This window comes from Cyrtonyx montezumae, unplaced genomic scaffold, assembly GCF_038088225.1.
Source record: "Cyrtonyx montezumae isolate F1298 unplaced genomic scaffold, pur_monq_1.0 scaffold_13, whole genome shotgun sequence".
Classification (NCBI taxonomy): domain Eukaryota; kingdom Metazoa; phylum Chordata; class Aves; order Galliformes; family Odontophoridae; genus Cyrtonyx; species Cyrtonyx montezumae.
In genome coordinates this window covers 24,298,411-24,319,224 of record NW_027071859.1, presented here as the reverse complement: position 1 = coordinate 24,319,224, position 20,814 = coordinate 24,298,411, and positions in this window count along the sequence as shown.

Here is a 20,814-nt window from a genome sequence, read left to right as displayed (position 1 = left end):
ACTAATATACTACAGATATGAGAAGTGTGAGAGCAGGTTTTTTGTTCTGCTTGACATTTCTCTCCTTGACCCTTTAAGCATTCTGGGCCATGTTGAACAATCGCATCACTTAATTTGCCCCCATCAGAAAAACTTTTGGAAATTCAACTGAATGGAATTTTTTCAGACAAGCAAATGTCACTGGTCTAGAAATCCTTCTTATGCAGGAGTCTGTGCCAGCAGCAAGAGTTTTACCATTCATAATGATTGCATCAAGTTGAACATAACCAGAAGCACTCAGTACAGCACTGTGACCTGCAGGAAACCATTCCATTTGTAAAAGGTCAAACATTCTTAGCCTTAAGCTTTTGAAATGAAGCAGAGAAAACAATTTCAGAGCTCTTTACTACCCAGTTCTCTGACAGCTTTTGTCCTAGCTTCCTGTAAGGGATATTTGCTTTTATAGTCACAATCTTTTAAGTAAATATGGGGCTTGTGGCTACAACAACAATAAAAATCCACCATTTGATTGTTTTCTTTTGCATTTACCTAGTTTCTAAAATCATAAACTCTGCCTGGCAATGCATTTTTTTCCAAGATAATGACTGATGTCCTTTTATAGATTTTAGGTAATCAGATAGGAGTAGTGATGATCACAGAATAATGCTAGCAATGTAGAAAACATTTATAATGTTTTTGGCACTGATTTAGCTATGAACATTTTAAAAATCAAATAAAAATATAATTGCAAAGTTACAATTTTATGTTGCATTTATAATCCTTTTCTATGTATCTCACTTTGGGGGGAACTGTTGAAAATGGGATATAATACTGCTTCAGCATTGTTTATGTACAAAGTTACATTAAAAAATCAATATCATTTTAAAATAGGCCCATATAGGTCCTATAATAGGTCCCTGAAGAATTATAAATTATTAGACAAAATGAGAATACAAAATCTACAAAGAAAGCTACAAGTTCCCAAATGAAAATATATAATGCCTGATTTATTTTTCTGTAGATATTACAAGACAAAACCAGTTGGAAAGGATATTCTTTTCAAACTATTTGTGGGAAATCTAAACATAATCAAGCCTTCCTAGTGTTTCAGCAAACCATAGTACAATAATTAGCTCTTGCCAATAGGAAGAGGAGGTGAGCTGTGGAAGGGGGAGTATATATCACAATTGCAATGAACTAGCACGAAGCCTTGAAAAAGTTTGTATAATAATGCACACAACATGCATATCCCAGAACTATTAGTCTTTTCCATAGCCTTCTTGATTTTCCCCTCAAAACTAAAAAAAATTCTGGAGTACCTAGCAGTGCTTTGCTTTCTAACATTTCTCTTGCTGTTCTTGCTTCTTTCTTTCAAAACTTTTTCGAAACTCAGGTATGTGAGTCCATAAATCTGCTAGAAAAACTGACAGTGGAACAGCGGTTGTCTGCTTCTAAATTAAAACCATACTGTGGGCTGATATCCATGAACTTGTTAATCCTGGTGGTTAAAACATTAAGAAAAAAAATCCTTCCCCAACATTAAGTGTATGACATGATTATGGTGTTAGTAAAGGACTTCAATGTTACAATGAAAAAAATTTTGAATGAAGCTGTTCATCTGCATTTGGTTTGTAGCTACATTCATTATAGTTAAGGATATTACAGAAATTAAGATCAACTCTTTCTAACAGTCAGTACAACACAATCACCTAGTTTATTGATGTGATACCTTCTGGCTAAGGTCTCAAATTAGGAAGGAAGAAGAATGAATTAATATCTTCAGATATAGCCATGAAAAATGCTAACCAGTAAACCCAAACTTAGGAAGAATCAGAGGAGAGCAGATTTCAAAGTACCGACTAACAGTTACCACTCCACCTTGCACAGATGCACAGGTACTGTATATTTTTTACATAAAATATAAACTACCGCTTTAGTAACACTCTGAACTTTTTAAAATTGTTAAGCATTGGAATCTTGGAAGAGGTGGAGTAAAATGGAAATATTTAAGAGATATGTGGACAACAGTTTAGTGGTGGCAACCTCTGCCAGTGCTCAGTTACAAAATAAAGAAGTCCTTCCTGATGTTCAGACAGCATATCCTGTGTTCCAGTCTGTACCCATTGCCACCTGACCCATCAATGGGCACCACTGAAAAGAGCTTGTCTCCACCCAATTTTCACATTCCTTTGAAGTATTTATATAGAATGATAAGATTCCCCAGTGAGCCTCTTCTTCTTTAGGCTAAACAATCCCAGATCTATCAGCCTTTCCTGACATGAGAGAAGCTCCAGTCCTTGTCTAATTCCTATTTATAGGAGGGGAAAGAAATTATTTTGATATACGTGTACCAAACAGTGAGATTAAAACACAATGGTAGCCCAATCAGTTTATTACAAATCCTAGTTGCTTAGGAAGGGAGAAGGGAAGTTGAGCAATGATGGAGAAGGGAAGTTGAGCAATAGAAAAGATGGGAAATAAAAGCAAAGAGTCTTTGAAGAAAGCGAGAGAGATATAGTCACCACTCGGAATCCAGTGTTGCCCCTTGTTCAGACCTTCATGTTCAGTAGTGATGAGTCATCAGAGGTTGTGTTGTTAGGCTGATGACAATGACTTCTTAACAACAGTAAAGCTGTCCACAAGGTGATGCCTGCCACCACATGGAGACATCCACCACTTGTCTCATAGATTAGACAAAGTCCTATATCAAGAAATGCCTCAGGAAGCAAGTTTTGAGCAAAGGAAAAAAAAAAAAAAGGGGGGGGGGGTTCAGATAGTCCCTTAATCATCCTCATGCCCTTCTATAGACTCTCTCCAGTATGCCCTTGTGTACTAAGGAGCCCAGAACTGGACTGAGCACTCCAGGCACAGCCTCACCAGTGCTGAGTAGAAAGGAAGGATCACCTCTGTTAGCCTGCTGGCAATAATTTGCAGTCCAGCATATCATAAGTCCTCATTGCCACAGTGCTTTAGCTGACAATGCTGACTTTTGTTCACCAGAACCTCATGTACCTTCCCTCCAGAAATGTTTTCATGTTATCATTTTAGGGCAGTATAAGGGTAAGTTTCACAGTAATTAATTTACTTCTAACATCAAGCTATTTATTTTAAGAACTTTTGAGATGCCTATTCTTCATCATTTATGGAATAATATGATTTATGTTCAAGTTGAATAACTAAAATAGATTCAAGCAAATAATAGAAACACTCTCCCACTTCCCCTTCAGGATTTTCTGCTAGTATCTTTTGGACAACAGTACTTCAGTCAAATGAAAGGATTCGTGTCCCTGATGGGTGCCACTTCATATTAAAGAAATGAGAAGAAAAAAATAATAAATATCTCTCCTCAAGAATTTTCCAAAAATGAAAAGAAAGGAATCCAGGAATAAGTGATTGTCATTTGATTTACAAATCTAATGAACGAGTTTTCAAGAGGCCATATTCCAAATATGTTTGAGAACTGCAATGAAACTTATAATTAGAAGCAGGACATTATATCCTAGACCTCAATATAATTCAAAAATCAAGGAAGACTGGATTAGTAAATCTGAGATATTTATATTGTCTGTAAGAAGTGAATTAATTGGTAGTTCCTTAAATAAAATAGTAGCAAACCACGCTAAATCAAACTTTTTTTTGAAGTTTCTTCAAAGTTTTTAACATTTGAAATGAATAATTCAACTATGTGAAAATATGGAAGAAAGAAGACAGTTTCTCTCCTACTGTTTACAGGAAATGCTTTTCAAGATGACTGAAAAAAACCTGAAAAAAAACAACAACAACAAAAAACCTGTCAAATAAGATATACCCTAATTCCTTTTCCTTGTTGTAGGAATGCTTTTAAAATTACTGCAAATCTGTCTCAGTATTCTGCTTCTCTGCTCAAAGTGACCTCAGATTAATCTATGAAGTGACAACAAATCATAAACTCTTTGATTCATGATCAGAGTTCATTCAATCAATTTTATCCATTCCTTAACTTCTCGTATTATCAAATGTCGGATCTATCTTGGTGCATTTGCTAAATAATTAAGGAATATGATATTGTCTGATTAGACATTATTTTGAAGTGCAGAGAATATATAGCTATATAAAAATTTCTCAAGCTGACAAAAACTCTTTGAATTGTTGGAAAGACATGACTAACCTAGTGCTTTGGGAGGTCATAAAAGGTGGGTAAAATGTTTCAGCTATGCAAAAGTCTTTGTAAGCATGTTTCAGTGATATATCAAAGTTCTAATACACATCTCATTTTCCCACTCCCGAAGATTTCAGACTAACCTGTGGTATTCAAATAAAAGAAGCAGAAAACTAACTGCAAAGTTTGTAGAATTCTTTAAATTAGGAGGTGGCACAAGAACAAGAAAGAAATAATCTCTGGAGCTATATTAATCTCTTACAAGAAAGTTCTTGTACCTCAAGACAGAGAAAGTGACTATTGTAAATCAGCTTGAAAATTAAGACATTATCCTGTGATACGAAAGACGACTGTAAATTCTGACTTGAACTGAGGGATTGTTGGTTAGGTGAACTTAGATTTACAGTGCCTATACAACCTTAATTCTGCTTCCTCACTCACATGTATAACTGCTTGTCTCTATACTTTTCCATGCACTGATAGTATAGATTGAAAGAACTTCAGTAGAATGGGCAGAATCTGACAAATTCAAGGGAATTGGTGATAAAGAAAGGGTAGAGAAAATTAATTTTAAAGTGCTGTAAATTCATACTTATCACTTGGAGATGAAGAGATTTTGATAGGCACAGTGGGAGGGAAAAAGTGTGAAATGAAGGTTTCCTTAGATTATGGAAAATATAATACACTTAAAAAGTCAGAAAGAAATGCTGATGAAGAATGGAAATAGACACACCACATACAGGAGAGACAGGAAATATACTGTTCATAGGAACAGACATTTTCCCTTCCTCAAAGAAGAATTAATAGTTGAATGCTTTAGTGAAATTTTATTTTATAAACTCTTCATTACTATTTCAAGTCATATTGCAGAACATTTATTAGCACATTATGAAGTGGTATAAAAAATTGAAACTGAACTATAGTTATCAGGTGTTTCACTGATTTTGCCTGCTTGATAGTCTGAATGTTTCAACAGATTTCATTAAATATATAGAAATGAGCATGGCCTCACTGAGCTTCTACACCTGGTCCTATCAAACTAGGAAAGTGACACATGGGGAGCCAGAAGCTCTCCTTCCTGGTTGCACTTTTTCCTTGGAACCCCTCCTTTGTATTCATCTCCACAGTGGCATAGTAACTGAGAGAGAGGCTACACAATGCAAGTTAACATTTAAATGATGTAATTCTGCTAGGTAATTTAGCATATGTTATGGAAATCCTAATTGTGAGGAGGAGAATTGAAGAGATGCCCAAGAACATGTCAAGGACTGATGTCCCTTAGTAAGTTCTAATCGCTGCTAATGAGAAAAACATAATTAAATAAATAAAGCCCTGGGGACTATGAAAATAGCAAAAATATTGTCTGAAATATTCTCACGTTTTCCATTCTAGTTATTAAAAAGGGATGGTTTCTTTGCTTATTTTAATATTCAGTCCACCCCTTATTTTCTTCTGAGAGTCAACCAATATTTTGTATATGTGGCGTTCTGTGTTTAGTTTAGGTAAGCAAAGGATTGACTTCTCAGTCACTTCTTATGTACAGAATATAAAACTACCAAATCTTTCACGGTTTCAGTTTAATAAACGGATGTTCTTGAACTGGTCATTGATTAAGAACAGCTTTTGACTCAGACTACAACAGAAACTTGATTGTTACTCCTTTAAAACAGAAGCTGTAGCAATCTAATCAACTCTTTCATTCCTGTAAAATTCAAAATGATTTTATATCTAAAACAATCACAAATATTTTCTAATGTTTTAACAGAAACTTCTGTTGTGGCTCATGCTGTAAAAATTCCTAATTCTATGAAATTCCCAGGTTACATTTCTACTTTTTCAAACATTACATCCACAAGCAATCTGAAAATAAGTTTTAAGAGTGCCATCCTTTCAGAATGTTCCATAGGCATTCATATCAAGGTGTTTCCCATATGTAAGAATACATGTATAATGCAAGATTAAAATATATCTATGCATATGTGAATTATTCTTGTTACTATTGTAATAGAGACGTATAATTTAATTTTTGACTATATTTACTGAAGTGTTTAATAAATATTAAAAGAATTTAAGTTTCTACAAATATCTACTAAGAAGACAAATAAGCTTAGTGTGTAAAATATTGATGCTGAAAGATAGTTTTGAACAGTAGGTCCTATTTTAGGTTAAGGTAGAAAATATTTTTATTAGATGTTCAAGTGAAAACAGTCTCTCTTTAAATTTTCAGGAATTCAACTGATTCTGGTAGTTTTTTCCTTGCCTAAACCATTGTCTGTCTCTAGGATCAAAAATGTTTCCATCTCTGGCTGTGAAAATGATTGTAATATCAAAAAGCAGGGTTATGACCTTAGGTGAGGAATGATCAGAAGGAGCAGACAAACTCTTCTGTCTGTGAAATAACATCAGATGGGCACTAGAATAGGCTGGACTTGCAGATTGGCAGATTTGAAAACAGCCCTTATATATTTTTAAGATAAGATTTAACTGAAGAGGTTCTGTTTGTATTCTCCAGGAAAGAAGAATCTTCAGGTATTCAATAATGTAAATAGTTTATGGGCTAGTTCAGCCCAGTTCTGTGACTAATGGGGTGGGGGAACTCATGCACTTACACCATAGGAAATAGGGAAGGGGGAAAAGGGGAAAGGAGAGGGAGATGGGCCTAAAAACAAAACAGTGGCAATGGTCTGAGGAGAAAAGTTAATTTACTAATTAAGATATCAGAATGCAAGTTAACACAATATAATACAATATAACTGGAATTGAAGCTTATAAACCAAATAAAATGAGGTAGTTTCCAAAAACTGAAGGCCTTAATCTAAGGCTGAAGGCATGATGGCTTGGGAGCACACACTCTGTCGGGAAAAGTAGAAAGGGAAAAAGGGGCTGTCTTGTGATACACGAGCAGTTTCATCTTTCCCTCTGAAAGGACAGTGGAAATGAAAAGTCCTCTGGGAAATGTAGTTCTTCTCTGAGACAAGTAACCCCAGAACTATTGAGAATCCATGAAGCATTAACTCTTTAACTCCCAGTGTTCTACATGATGTTATGATGTGGAATGCTGATAACAAAAAAATCATAAAACCCTGATAAATAAAGTGTAAAAGCCCTCCTCAAGAAAGGAAGCTTGACAAAACATTTTAAAAAAGAATAGTACTTTCAGCCAAAAAGCACTGTATGAACAAATTTGTACACAGCTCGTACTGCATTTGTATGTGTTCTTGATCTTCTGTGGCTGTTTGATTATCTGGATTCCTGAGTACAAATTTTTATGCTTCTGCAAGCTGCATCAGGCACCTAAGGGAAGTCCAGGGTACCTGAGACTTTGGATGAATTCTGAATGTTCACTGAAGGATCCTAGATCCATTCATGTTATAAAGACACAGAAATACATTCTGCTTTACAAGGAGAGTTGTATTTTTGTTATATTGATATATATGGAAGAAATACAAGAAATTCAAGTACTTTGCTCCCTTTCTAGAATACTGAAAATTAATTGGTAAATAAATATTTGTTTCTCGGTGTTATAAATGAACTTACAGCATCTTAACTGCTTCTAATGTTTATTTCTCTCAGTTTCATATAGAAAGGCTTTCCAAATGTTAACTAAAGTACTTAAATATGAACAGATTAAAATTGATGCAGTGATGAATAAAGAATCTTAATCTTAATGACGTAATTAAAATTTCTATGTTGTGCACAAGCTAAAGAAACCTATTTTTTTTATTGAACTAGGTGCAGGTGCCCAGGTTCCAGCAGTAGGCTTGCAGTCTCTGCTGTGAGGCTGTCACGCTCCAATATAAAGGAGGGATTGTCACGCTCCAATATAAAGGAGGGCGACGAAGGTTCATTTGATTATGTATATACCCAGCGTGAGATTAAGAAACAACGGTTCAAATGTTGGTCCGACCAGTTTATTACCACTATAAACCAGGGAGATGGGGAAGGCGGACACTGTTAGGGTGATGGGGAAAGGAAGGCGAGGGATAGGAAAGATAGGAAGGAAGCAAGGGCTTGTACAAAGCAGGGATAGTCACCAGCCAGGATCCCAGGGGCGGTCCGGTTGCAAGCGGCTCCGACGGTCCGAGGCAGAAGAGCAGGGGCGGCAGAAGTGGGGTGAACAGCAGCAGCGACGGGCAGCCCTGAGCAGCAAGCAGTTGTCCTGGAGAAGCGGCACCGGGTCAGCACAGGAGGAGGGGTGCGGGGTCAGCACGGGAGAAGCGGCGAGGGGTCAACCCCCGGAGGGGCAGCAGCGAACAGTGATCAGCTCGTGAGGTCTCTCCAAAGAGAAGGTCTCTCCAGGAAGCAGCAGGCAGTGATCAGCTCGTGAGGTCTCTCCAAAGAGAAGGCCTCTCCAGGAAGCAGCAGGCAGTGATCAGCTCGGGAGGTCTCTCCTAAGAGAAAGCTTCTCCAAGAGGAAGCCACTCCAGAGAAAACCCTCCAACTTCGTGGCTGCAGGACCCCTCTATTTATCTCCCAGATTTCTCCAGTCTACGTGACGAACCCCTCGAACCTCTCCTGCTTGGGCATCAGGCGGGTATCGCCTAAGATGGTTATCTCCCCCTGGAGATGAGTTCCATAAACGAGTGTTCTCCGGTCATTGAGCTGCAGCGTCAGGGGAGTATCACCTGAGATGGTTATCTTCCCTTGGAGGGGAGTTCCACAAAAGAGTGTTCAATGGCCACTGAGCTGCAGCTTAGGCCGCCCCAGGACATGCCCATCAGCTTGTCCCTGGGACAAAGGATTTCACAACCCTTTCCCAGGAATAACTTGGACATGTTCGGACATGTTCATCAGCAACCTTTGAGGCAATGGTAAAAGATATTAGTCTCTTACAGAGGCAAGGCCAGGTCTGCCCTGTGCTGCACACAGCTGGTTCTGTTGTGCTTTAATGGCCCCACCACAGGACTCAGCTGGACCCACAGGGAAAATGGACGTGCCTCGATCTTGGCTGCTACAGTCCATCTACAATGGACTGTATTTGAGAAAGGGTCAAAATGCTGTACAGCAGTTGTGAGAGAGGGGGACAAAATATTGACCTTTCCAGGTTTCCAAAAGTCTAGGAGTGTTAAGTATTTGGAGATTCACAAGACAAATAATATGCTCAATAATATGCTGTTCTTGTCCAAACAGTAGTTACTATTATCATTCTTACCTATTTTCCAGTGTGCTTCCTCTTTTCAGTGATTTGTTTCTCTGACTTACAGTTGCTCTTGCCATGCTGCTATCAAAGGATATTTGTACATTCTCCATTAACTTGTGTATTTCCTTAAAACAAAACAACAATAATAACATTGATAAAACTTCTATGCTAGTATGAGAAAAAAGCTAGGAATTGAACTGTGTTTCAGTTTGGAAATTACAATTCCAAAAAGGTACAGTATTGAAATTCTCCCTCCTAAATACATCCACAGAACTTTAGGTTTAGGGATGACCTTGAATTCAAGTCCAAGGAATTGTCTCAAATCTATGCACATAAAACTCTGGTTCTTTAAAACTTATCCGTTAATAAGGAAGTGATGAAGAGGACCTTTCCTTTTCCCCCTCCTTTTCTTGCACACTTCACCATTTTTCTATGTTGTAATATGAGTGCATGGGAACTGCTGAGTCACAGCCTGAACCACTGAATGAGCACTTGAAACAAAGATCAGGTCATAAGAGCACAGGTGAAGGCAATTTGCCACACTAGGCTCCACCCCAATTAGACCTCATTTAAGGGCTGATTGCCACAAAGGAAAGATGTCTTGTTGGAGATCTCTTCTTTTTTGAGTTCCTTCCCTGTGGACCTAGATCTTCAGAGATAGATGAGCATTCATTTTTCTTCATTTTGTAGCTCCTCTTTGTTTGTGCTGGTCTATTTGCTTTTACAACCTTTACAATGAGAAAAATCTTCCACGCAGACAAAGAGATTTTTTTTTATTTGTTTGCCTGTACAAAGTTTGTAGGACAAGGGGTAGTGACTTTAAACTGAAAAAGGATAGGTTTAAGAGAGATAACATGAAAAAATTCTTTATTCAGGCTGTTCTGAGGCACTGGAACAGGTTACCCAGAAAAGCTTTGCATTTCCATCCCTACAGATGATCAAGGCCAGGTTGGATGGAGCCTGATCTAGTAGAAGGTATCCCTGACTGTGAATGTAGTTAGAACTAGATAATTGTACAAACCAAAGCCATTCTATGATTCTACATCTGAGTTGTGTATTTCAGCCTAAGAGTAGAATGTGACGCTGACTATCAATTTTAAATTTCCAATTTTCTTCTTGACTTTTTATGTTACCTTAGAATCCATCACACCAAATCTGATACCTCGGTAAAACTTATGCCAATATATTCACTTTGCACTCATAACCATTGAGCCTCTGCTCTCAATGTTTTATGTTCCATTAAGTCTGTTATTAAATATGACCTTCCAGTTTTATTTAGTCCCTTTTCTTATTTTTAATAACTGCATTATATTTTTTCTTCCTCTAAGAAACAGAACATTCTTATCACCATTCTTTTGCAAGCAGACAGCTAAGAGTATTTCAACAACTTGTATAGCCATTCCTGATCTTTACAAAAAGCATCATTTTCATCAAATAAATAATGATGACTGTCTCAGAATGTGCTGTTCTATAAAAAATATAATAATTTTTCCTAGTGCTTTCTAGTGTTCTTCCCTTCCCAGAGTTCATCTAAGACTATGGCTTAGTATTTTATATATATATATATTTTTTTAAGTCACTAGAAAGAAAAATATTATTTAGAGCCTACTATTCATCTACCTCTAATCTGTTATACTCTAATTACATACATAATTAAGGATTTCATCCACCCACTACAAACAAGCTGAAATACGCATTACTGAGCATTAACATGAAATTATCAATCAAAAGATAGCTAGGAAACTCCCTTAAGTGCTGCACACTATATTTTAAATAATGATTATTTTGGAAGTAACAGTGCAGATATCATTAATATAGAATAAGTAAAAGTTGGTTGTGCAACATGAGTATATAGCACAATTAAGGATTATACAAATTAGTAGTGCAAGAAGGGAGACTTAAAACAGAGTTTTAACAGGGCACATGGAAAAATAAAAATGTAAGATACTTTGGAAGTAAAAGCACCAAAGACAACGAAGCATAATGAAGAAAATAAAAAATGATGGAATTATGAACTTTATTTTTGGTTTAATCTTCCTAAGAAAGTTCACTAAGAAAGTGAATTGTGATCAGATTAATTGAATTAATTTTACAAAGTATTAAAAATTTAGAGCAAAGAACAGAAAGTAGAGTTTAAGGAATACTGAGATACATAGATCCATGCAAGTTCAGAGATCCTGATGAATGTATCTGATATAACAAAAGCTCTCTTTGAAATATCAATTATTATATATAAGATTTCTCTAAGAACTGAGGAGGTATCCCTGGGTTGAAAGAGACAGCATAGTTCTATAAAGGTAGAAAAGATACATTGAGGAATTCTAGGTAAATCAGTGTTAGTTCTAAGTCCCTGAAGATAATCTTTAACCAGCATTTATATAAAACTGAATATTAATGAAGTGTCAGGAAAATAAAAAGTAGGCTGTTCTACGAATTAATTCTTTGAAAAGGAAGGAATAAGAAGTAGCTATTATATAGAACGAAACAGAAGCTTTAGGAGATATTTGGCACTATCTTACATAGCACTTATAAAAAAGCTATGCAGCTGACATCATCCATCTTGGAAGATTTGAAGACAATTTAAATTGTCATTTGCTGAGTATGTCTGTGGTAAATAAAACCAGTCTTACTTTCAAAGTTGTACTGGATGATTTCTGAAGTGAGTTTTTTGTTTTAGTTCTTGTTTTATAACTTGAATAGCTACCCTTCACACTGCTTTGTGTGTTAACAATAGTGGAATTTTAGCAGTAATTGTAACTGCTTTCACTGTGACATGAAGACAACAATGAATCATAGAATCATACACTCAACAAAGTTGGAAAAGACCTCCAAGGTCATCCAGTCCAACCATCCATCTACCACTGGTATTTACTCTCTAAACAATGTCTCCTAGTACAATATCTAAACATTTCTTTAACACTACCACAGGCTGTGACTCCTCCACCTCCCTGGGCAGCAACTGAATGCTTTTTCAGAGAAGTTTTTCCTAATGTCCAACCGTGTTGCTCTCCTAGCACAACATGAGGCCATTCCCTCTAGTCCCACTGCTAGTTATATGGGAAAAGAGGTTCAATGCCACCTCACCATAAACCTCCCTTCAGGTAGTTGTAGAGAGCAGTAAGGTCTCCACTGAGCCTTCTCTTCTCCAGACTAAACAATCCCAGCTCCTGCAGTTGCTCCTCATTAGGCCTGTGCTCTGGACCCCTTATAGCTTTGTTGCCCTTCTCTGTACATGCTCCAGGGCCTCAGTGTCTTGTAGTTAGGGGCAGCAAACTGAACACAGTACTCAAGTTGCGGCCTCATGAGAACTGAGTACAGGGGGATGACTATCTCCTTGCTCCTGCTGGCAGCACTATTTCTGATACAAGTCAGGATGCCTTTGGCTTTCTTGTCCACTTGAGTACACTGCTGGCTCATGTTTAACTAGGTGCTGACCAACACCGCCAGAAAGTTAGCTAGTTTCCTCTTCACATTTCTGCAATCTGTAAACAACTGCAATCTGAAGAAGTGACTATAATTTGTGTAGACATAGTTGCAAATGAGCCTGGGGGAAAAAGGCAGCAGATGTTATAAACCCTCAAACTTTCAAATGCAATTTTACTGAGAAAAAAAATGTTAAATCTAAAATCTGTGTTGTCTTGCCACAGTCACAGCAATGGTTTATGCACAGTGGCTATATTTTCTGATAGATGTCATCTTCTTCTTTTGCCCTTCATTTCAGGAAATAAATTCTCATTCAACCCCAAAATGATTACCTTCTGTTTGTTTCTTTCTCATTTTTTCAAGCAGCTAACACAACTTGAGAAAAGAATTATAATATTATTCTTTCTTTGTGATTATTAAATAATCTGATGCTTTATGATTTTCCAGACAAATCCTTTGTCTCTGCAGGAGGAAAAATGTACTTGCAAACATTTGGAAAGTAGAAAATACTTCTAGTCTTTCTTAATTATTTTATGATGAGACTCTTTTGAAAAATCAATAGCCTGAATAGTATAAAATAAAGAAACTTTCCATACAAAATGTAGTACAGGAGAACTTTGCAGTCTTTTTCAGGAGACAATAGGAAAGAAAACAGAATGGGAATTTCCAAAGAAAGTTAAAGACTAGTAATAGGCAGTGTTAGTCATTAGCTCAATATCACTAACTGTGAGTAGAAATGTTGTGATAGAAAATGCTTAAGAAAGTGATCTGTTTAAATGGGCAAAACTCAAGTGGAAATAACCTCTGAAAATCAGAAGAGTGACAAGAAGCTGAAGTCACTAAGCTCCTAATGTGAACAAAAGCATTCATATATCTATCTTTTCTTGAGCTACAGGCCCACAATTATTTTAAAAATTCTGTCTGAGATCTACCCTACAGAGCCTCTTTCTCCTTGTGCATCTATCCTTGTTTTAAGCTGCATTCCTGGAAATTAAATTCAGCTTAAGTTTAAGAGATCTGAGTTAAGTTTTAACTGTCATAGGTCTCATATGCTGCAGAATTAAGTGGAGAGTTCTAGAAATAAACAAATAACTGCAGAAGGCCAAAAGAAGAAATTGATAATGCCTGGATATCTGAAGGTCCTGGCACTGACACAACATCCTTTGCTTGGTTGATGGTTGTTTTTTTTTTCACTTAATCAACTCCTCATAAGATTTATTACTAGAGTTTATTAACACGAGACTTGTGCTAACACAGCTTTATTGTCAGCAGTGTCAGATGAATGTTTCTTCAAGGCACAACATAGCCAATAATTATAACAGTTCTCTCCCTGTACTGTGCCAGACCTCACAGCATGTATTCTTGTCTCATGCATCTCAGGTAACCTAAGACATGCACATCCAACCTAGGACTGATGATACCTATTTACTATATACTATCCTATACGTATTCTCTGCTATACTCTATCATGGAGAGCATTGGTGCTTTAAAATAGATCAAGTGCTAACCCATGGATCGAGAAACTTCTGAAAATCAGGAAGCAATGTGTACCAGCACCTACAGTTAGTCAACAAAACTGAATATGCTGACTAAGGAACACTGGGTATTTCTACACAGTTTAATATTTTTTCAGAGGTTAGGCCTAAAGAAAACTTCATTCACTAATGTTATTGTTCTAGCAGTAATGTCATTGCAGTCTAAGATATCTTACAATCCTAACAAGCATATCCAAAAGACTATGATTGTCCCTTTATGACATGTAGGGTCAGCCTGCTCCACCACGGGCCTCTACTGGGCTGCAGGATGCTTCTGCTATGAGCTTGAAGCACATCTTGCCCTCTTTCTGCTCTGACCTTTGTGGCTGCAGGGCTGTTTTTTTTTTTTCCAGTTTCTCACTCCTCTCTCCCAGCTGCTGTTATGCAGCCATTTTTCCTGTAATCCTGGGCAATCTGCATGGAGACAGAATGACCTCCAAGGACCCCTTCCAACCTAAACCGTTCTGTGATTCTGTGAATAACATGCTTGTCTTATAAAGTGTGGAGGTAGGAGAATTATCGCCCCATTTTTGTTTCATGTGAGATCCTGGTACAGAAAACATGAAACTGCAGAATACTAGTAATCTATTGATACTTGACCATACACTCCAATAAGATATGCAATTGGGGAATGTGGATGAACTGAAGAGAGAAGAGATAAAATCTATATGTAGGCAAATAGATAATCATGTCACAGTTCTTATCTCTGCTCCAAAAATATGAAATAGTCATTGCCTAATAGACTGAGAATAGTCCTAAAAGAAACAATTAATCATTGAGCTTCTCTGAATATTTGACATTAAGAAATAAAACACTTATAAATTTGGGTGGCAGCTGTGAAAAAGTTTTGAGGTTTGTCTTCTTGGACTGCATTGCCTTCCTTCACTATCTGTCCAGACTTATTTTTGTGCCTGACTACTGTTTCCTTTCATCTTCCTGAAACTGCTCATGAAAAACCCTTGCTGGATTTAAGCTAACCACAGAAACACCATTTGTTGACTGACATACTATGTGGAAATTGCTTTTTCTGGGTTTATGTATTAACAAAAATGCACAAAATTAAAAAATTGTCATTTTACTGCCAATGTTCTTCTACTTACTTTTTCTACTTAGTCATTAACAAATTCAATTTATTTCCTGGCATGCTATCAGACAATATCCTGTATCTTATACACGAGCCACCTTTGGCCACCACCAGACAGATAGTTCACTAAGTGACTTAACAACTTATAAATTCACCATGCATCATACTTTCTTCAGAACAGACTTTCTCACTAAAAACAGAATTTTTCTTGATAGAGTAGGGTTACCTCAGGGTTTAAACAAATGTGAAGTGTGTCCTTAATGGAAGCAACTTTATCAAACACATCACTGATTCTGCTGATATATTATTTTCATTAGCTCACGTGAGATCTCCATTATACATTTGATCAGTTTTAATTCTTCAGAAACTTTAATCCCTGACACAGACTAAACCTCTACATTCACAGTGAGAATACAGAATAATTCCTATTTTCTTTTCTACAAAGAAAGGTGGACGTTTAGAATGTGAATGCTTTGTGCCTACGCTTACTGTATATCCTTAGCATTTTGAAAAATTTTCCCATACTTACAATGAAAAGCTTTTTTATCAAAAGCAAGTGTTTATAGAAATCTTTTCAATTTGTAATTATCTGAATTTGTGGCAATTTTTATGAGTGTTGAATACTTCCGTCACAAAGATTATTCAAATGTTCAGGTACATTTCTGGTAGTACAAAGAATTTCACAGCAAGCTTGTCTGACAGACTCACTACTTGCTTTCAATATATTTGAAAGCATTTCAAGTTGAAGTTCTAAACTTCTACTGAAATCTGTTTGTGAAGGCGCAGCACAGCTTACTATGTTTAAAACTGAGTAAAAATTGTGAAACTGAGCCAACAGAAAACAGACAACTTTGAGGTAATGTTTTATAAAGAATGATACTTCTATGCAGCCAGTTAATCAACAGGTCAGAGCATCACATGGGACAAGGAGAGACTGCTTTATTTATAAACTAGCAAGAGTTGAAGCCAGATATTGAAAAAGAAAGTCAGTTGGGAAAATATGTTTTTGTATCATGATAGATCTAAGGTCATTAGATTGTTCCTACTGAATCACAGACATTTCATTTTTGGATAGTGAGAACCTTCTGAAAGTTAATAAATGTAGATGCCTCTACAGATATTGAGAGTGTTTAGCTGATTGATTCCTTTAATTTGTTTTTAAATTTAATACATATCTTTGAGTGTCTAGAGATTTGATTCTGACTTTCTGATTATTTTTCACATTGTGAAAAAATGCTTCAAATGTATGTATTGGCTTTTGGATCACACTCTCTGGTCACATGATCACTTCAGAGCTCTTTCCATCTAAATTTCTGAAGGTCAAACAGTTTTTTCTCAGCATATTTTCTCATATCAGTGTATCCTGCCTGGATCTACCTTTGTTGCCATTTCTTAGACATCGTAGTCGAAGGCATTCCATATATGCATCATGAGTGAGTGAACATTGTCAAATTTAGATGAAACTCATTGTCTTAGAAATCTCTGATGTTTTCCAAAAATTATATTGTTTGAAATCTGAAAACCCAATAGCAGCATTTTACATGACCATGTAATTAACAAACTCTTTTAGAAAGTAGGCAAACTGAGAAATATGGGCTAGGTAAGTTGACAGTGAGGTGGGCTGATAACTGGCTGAACTTCCAGGCCTAAAAAGTTTGTGATCACAGTTTAAAACATGAGGTCCAACTGGAGGCTACTCACTAGTGGAATACTCCAGGGGTTGATGATGAAGTCAGTATTGCTTAACACTGTCCTTAGAGATCTGCATGACGAGAGGTAGGTGACACAGAACTAGAAGTAGTTGATGCACTAGATGTATGTTCTGCCATTTAGAGGGATCTTGTCAGATTGGAAAAATGGGATAGTAGAAATGTCATGAAGTTCAAGAAATGAAAATATCAAGTCATGTACCTCTGGAAAAATAACCTCAAGAATAATGTCACTTGTTGAAGATTAAATCAGGAAGAAATAAAAAACAGGAATGGAAGAATAAAACAAGAAAGAGGTTGACTTTGAAGAAATTACCTAACTGATGATTTTAAATACAAGCAATTTTATTGACAGCAACTGATTCTTTTAATCAGAAGAGCATATTCCAGATGGCATTTTATGTGATCTTGGATGTTAACCCTCACCCCACTTTGCTACTGACAACTTACCTACCCACACATTTATCAAAGTGATAAAAAGAGTACTCTGACGAAGCAATGAAATAAACTGTTTGGTGATTTTAAGGGACAGGTAAAGGCGTCATAATGGATGAATTTCTGATTTTAGTTGATGTCAGTCCATTATTTGATATGGTTTGGTAGAAATCATTTAAACTAGTGGGATCAGTTCCTACATTACATGTTTCTAACCAATGCATTTCAATAGACTAGGAAGTGTTAATTCTGTACAAATGTTTCTAAGACATTTGGGGCGCATAGTCTTAAAGGCATTGTGTATTTTAAATATTTCAGTACATGCTCGTGTGTTATTGCACTTCTGAGGCTCTGAAGCATATCCCACTGGAAAACTTACTACCAAATCTTATTATACTTCAGTTAATGCCAATTTCCTACAAAACATACAAATAAAGGTTTGACCTTACAAAAGGGGCAGAAAGGAGCTACTCAATAAAAATCATTGACTTTATAAAAGACACATTTTCCCTAATATTTGAAATAAACAAATAAAATACAATATATAATATAAGCTTTTAGATCATTGAATTCACATTTTAGCCAAAAATGTGATTTTCTAAAAAAAAAACATGCAAGTGGTAGCTTCCAAAAAAAGGAATATGGTTGTGAAATAAAAGGAAAAATTGAAAGAAAGGGAAAGTAACTTCAGGAACAGAAGAAAAGAACATTAGGAGATATTTCTAGAATATCTCCTAATATATCTGGAAAGACACTGTTACTTTCAGAGATAGAATACCAGATGATAAAAGAAGAGATGCCCTCAAAGAGGGACATTTTCTTTTCTATGATTTTCATTCAATTACTATTCATATGATCCAGTGTTAATCTCTTCAACTCCTTGATGCTTTTCAGATTTTTTGAATCTTCACAAGAGAAGATTTCTGAAAGATCTATCCAGATGGAGGTATGAACACAAAGAAGATATAAAGCTGACTTGGAAAATCTGAAGAGAAAGAATAGTAGGGAAGAGGAGATGGAGAATGAGAATTGCAGACAGTTTGTGGGCTAGGGATAGGTAATGGTAGAAAAGCAGTATTTCATTAATATTACTTATTTTGTTATTAAAATACATATGTCAATTTTTCCTTGCTATTGCTATTTTACGTTATACTGGAATTTAATCTACTGCATGCTTTGGGGAAAAATAATTGCAGTTCTGTTGTAGTGTTACAACTGAAGTCAACTGAAAAAAAATAAAGCTTTTCTGTGGGAAGATTTTATTGCCTACGGAGATGAACGTTCAGAATGTACAGCTAGGCTCTTCACTAATCTATTACACTGAAACATGGGAGACAGATCAAAGTTGTAACGGGGATGGAGTTTTTTTGTGCACAATTGTCTGTCACAGGGCGACAGTCCAGTGGTAAGTGAAACTATTGTCATCTCAAGGAGTCTTAAAGAGAATAAAAGGGAATTTGCATGTCCCCATACTTGGTAGTTCAACTAAATTTCACCCTGGAAGAACAGAAAAAACACACTTAAACCAAATGTTGTGGAAAAGATGACATTTACATATTCCAGGTCCATTAATGTTTGCACACTGCACATGTAACAGTGCTCTTTCTGAAACTGGAGCTACTCATGCTCATAGAGGCACTTCTAAAGTTTTGTAGACAAAACATCACACCCTGTGGCTACATGAAATCCAGATCATTTGCAGCATCTTAGAAATGAACCAATTTATCAGTCACATGTAAACAGTGAAAACTGCAGAAACATCTGTTAACACATCTGTGCTACAGTTTCCTGCCCATTTTTAGCTGGAATTTTCTTTATTTATTCTTAAATGATACAGGAGAATCTAGCTTGTAGCAGCAGCTCCAATGGGTTTGTGAGGAAAATCCACAGAGCAAATTTTCTGTGTGTGTTCCCCAGTGGATCTCTGGTTTCTTCCAGTAGTTACTTTGCCTGTCAGTTACAATTAGAACTACATGACTGCGGCAGTTTGAACCTTTGAATCAGACAAGAGGTGGCTGGGGAAGTTAGTATGAAAAATGGTTTAAAATAAGCAACATCAAACACCATCAGTGTCCTCTCTAGTCTTCATGAGAAAGACAGCCGTGACCCTAACACAAAGTTATGCAGGTGATTTTTAATGATATTTACTTTAAGGAATAATAAATGCAAATCACTTTCTCTGAGAGGAAAAAGATATTGTAATTCAATAGACCTTGTAAGTAGGAAGATAAAACTAGTACAAAAAATAAATGTGTCAAAGAATCTTTAGATGTCAAACGGCAAAGCTTTCCCAAGAAGTTTAGAAAATATTTTAATTATATTTTTCATGTAATCAAAGCCTCAAGAAAACAGTGATGAACTGTAATCACAACTGGGATTAAAATGCATTTCATTGAGATCTAAAGTTGCATTTTCTTACTTTCACAGCTTTATTTTATAACTGGCCTCTAATTTCTTTATGGGTGTATCATTTGCTATGTTAGAGTACATTAAATCTCCTGGTGGACAAAAATAATTGGTTATAGGCCTGAATTTCTATGATTTTTGTTCACTCTTATTCTTTCCCAAAAGGTTGAGTAGAAGTCCAGAGAAATTACCCAAAGAACTGCCATTTACTGCAATGATGCCTCCAAGCTGGTGATTAAGTAATACAATCACAGATAAATTTTTCTTGGGTGTGACTGAAGTTGATTGTGTTTTGTTCCATTTTAAAAGAACTCTGCTAGTTCAGTTTCATTAACCAAAAAAAAAAAACAACAACCAACCAAACAAACAAAAAGTCTTTTAATGTTTCTCTCTAGCATTTTAAAGCATTTCAACACTATTCAGTTTGCCAGTATCAGAAATGTTCTTAGGAATTAGGGAGCTGTTATGTCTGGACTGCCTTTAATCCCACTATTGCGAAAACAGCTGAGCCTCTCAGTCAGTAGCCAATCTGTGTTTCCATCAACTCTAAGAACATCTTTGGTGTTTCTTCATTACTGGCTTGTTGACTTCAATGAGAGTTTTACTTAACCAATAGACTCTAGAAAAAAATAAAATAAAATAAAATAACATGAGAGAATAATACCAATAGAATATATTCACATTATAGTATCTCTTAAAAACAGAAGTTTCTTACTGAAGCAGTGAAACTTAGTATTGGGGTTATTCCCTTTAAAGAAGGGAAGTTTGAGTCATTGCTTAGTCATCTATCAGAATGTTTTTATGCAATAAAACCTGAAATGTCAGAAAAAGGGAATTTAAAAGCAGAGATAATGATAATATAGAAGAAACTTAAAATAATCATCACAATATTTCATATATATATTTCATGAAAAAAAATAAAGAGAAAAAGAAGTTATGAAAAAGTGTCTAATTTTAGAAATTAT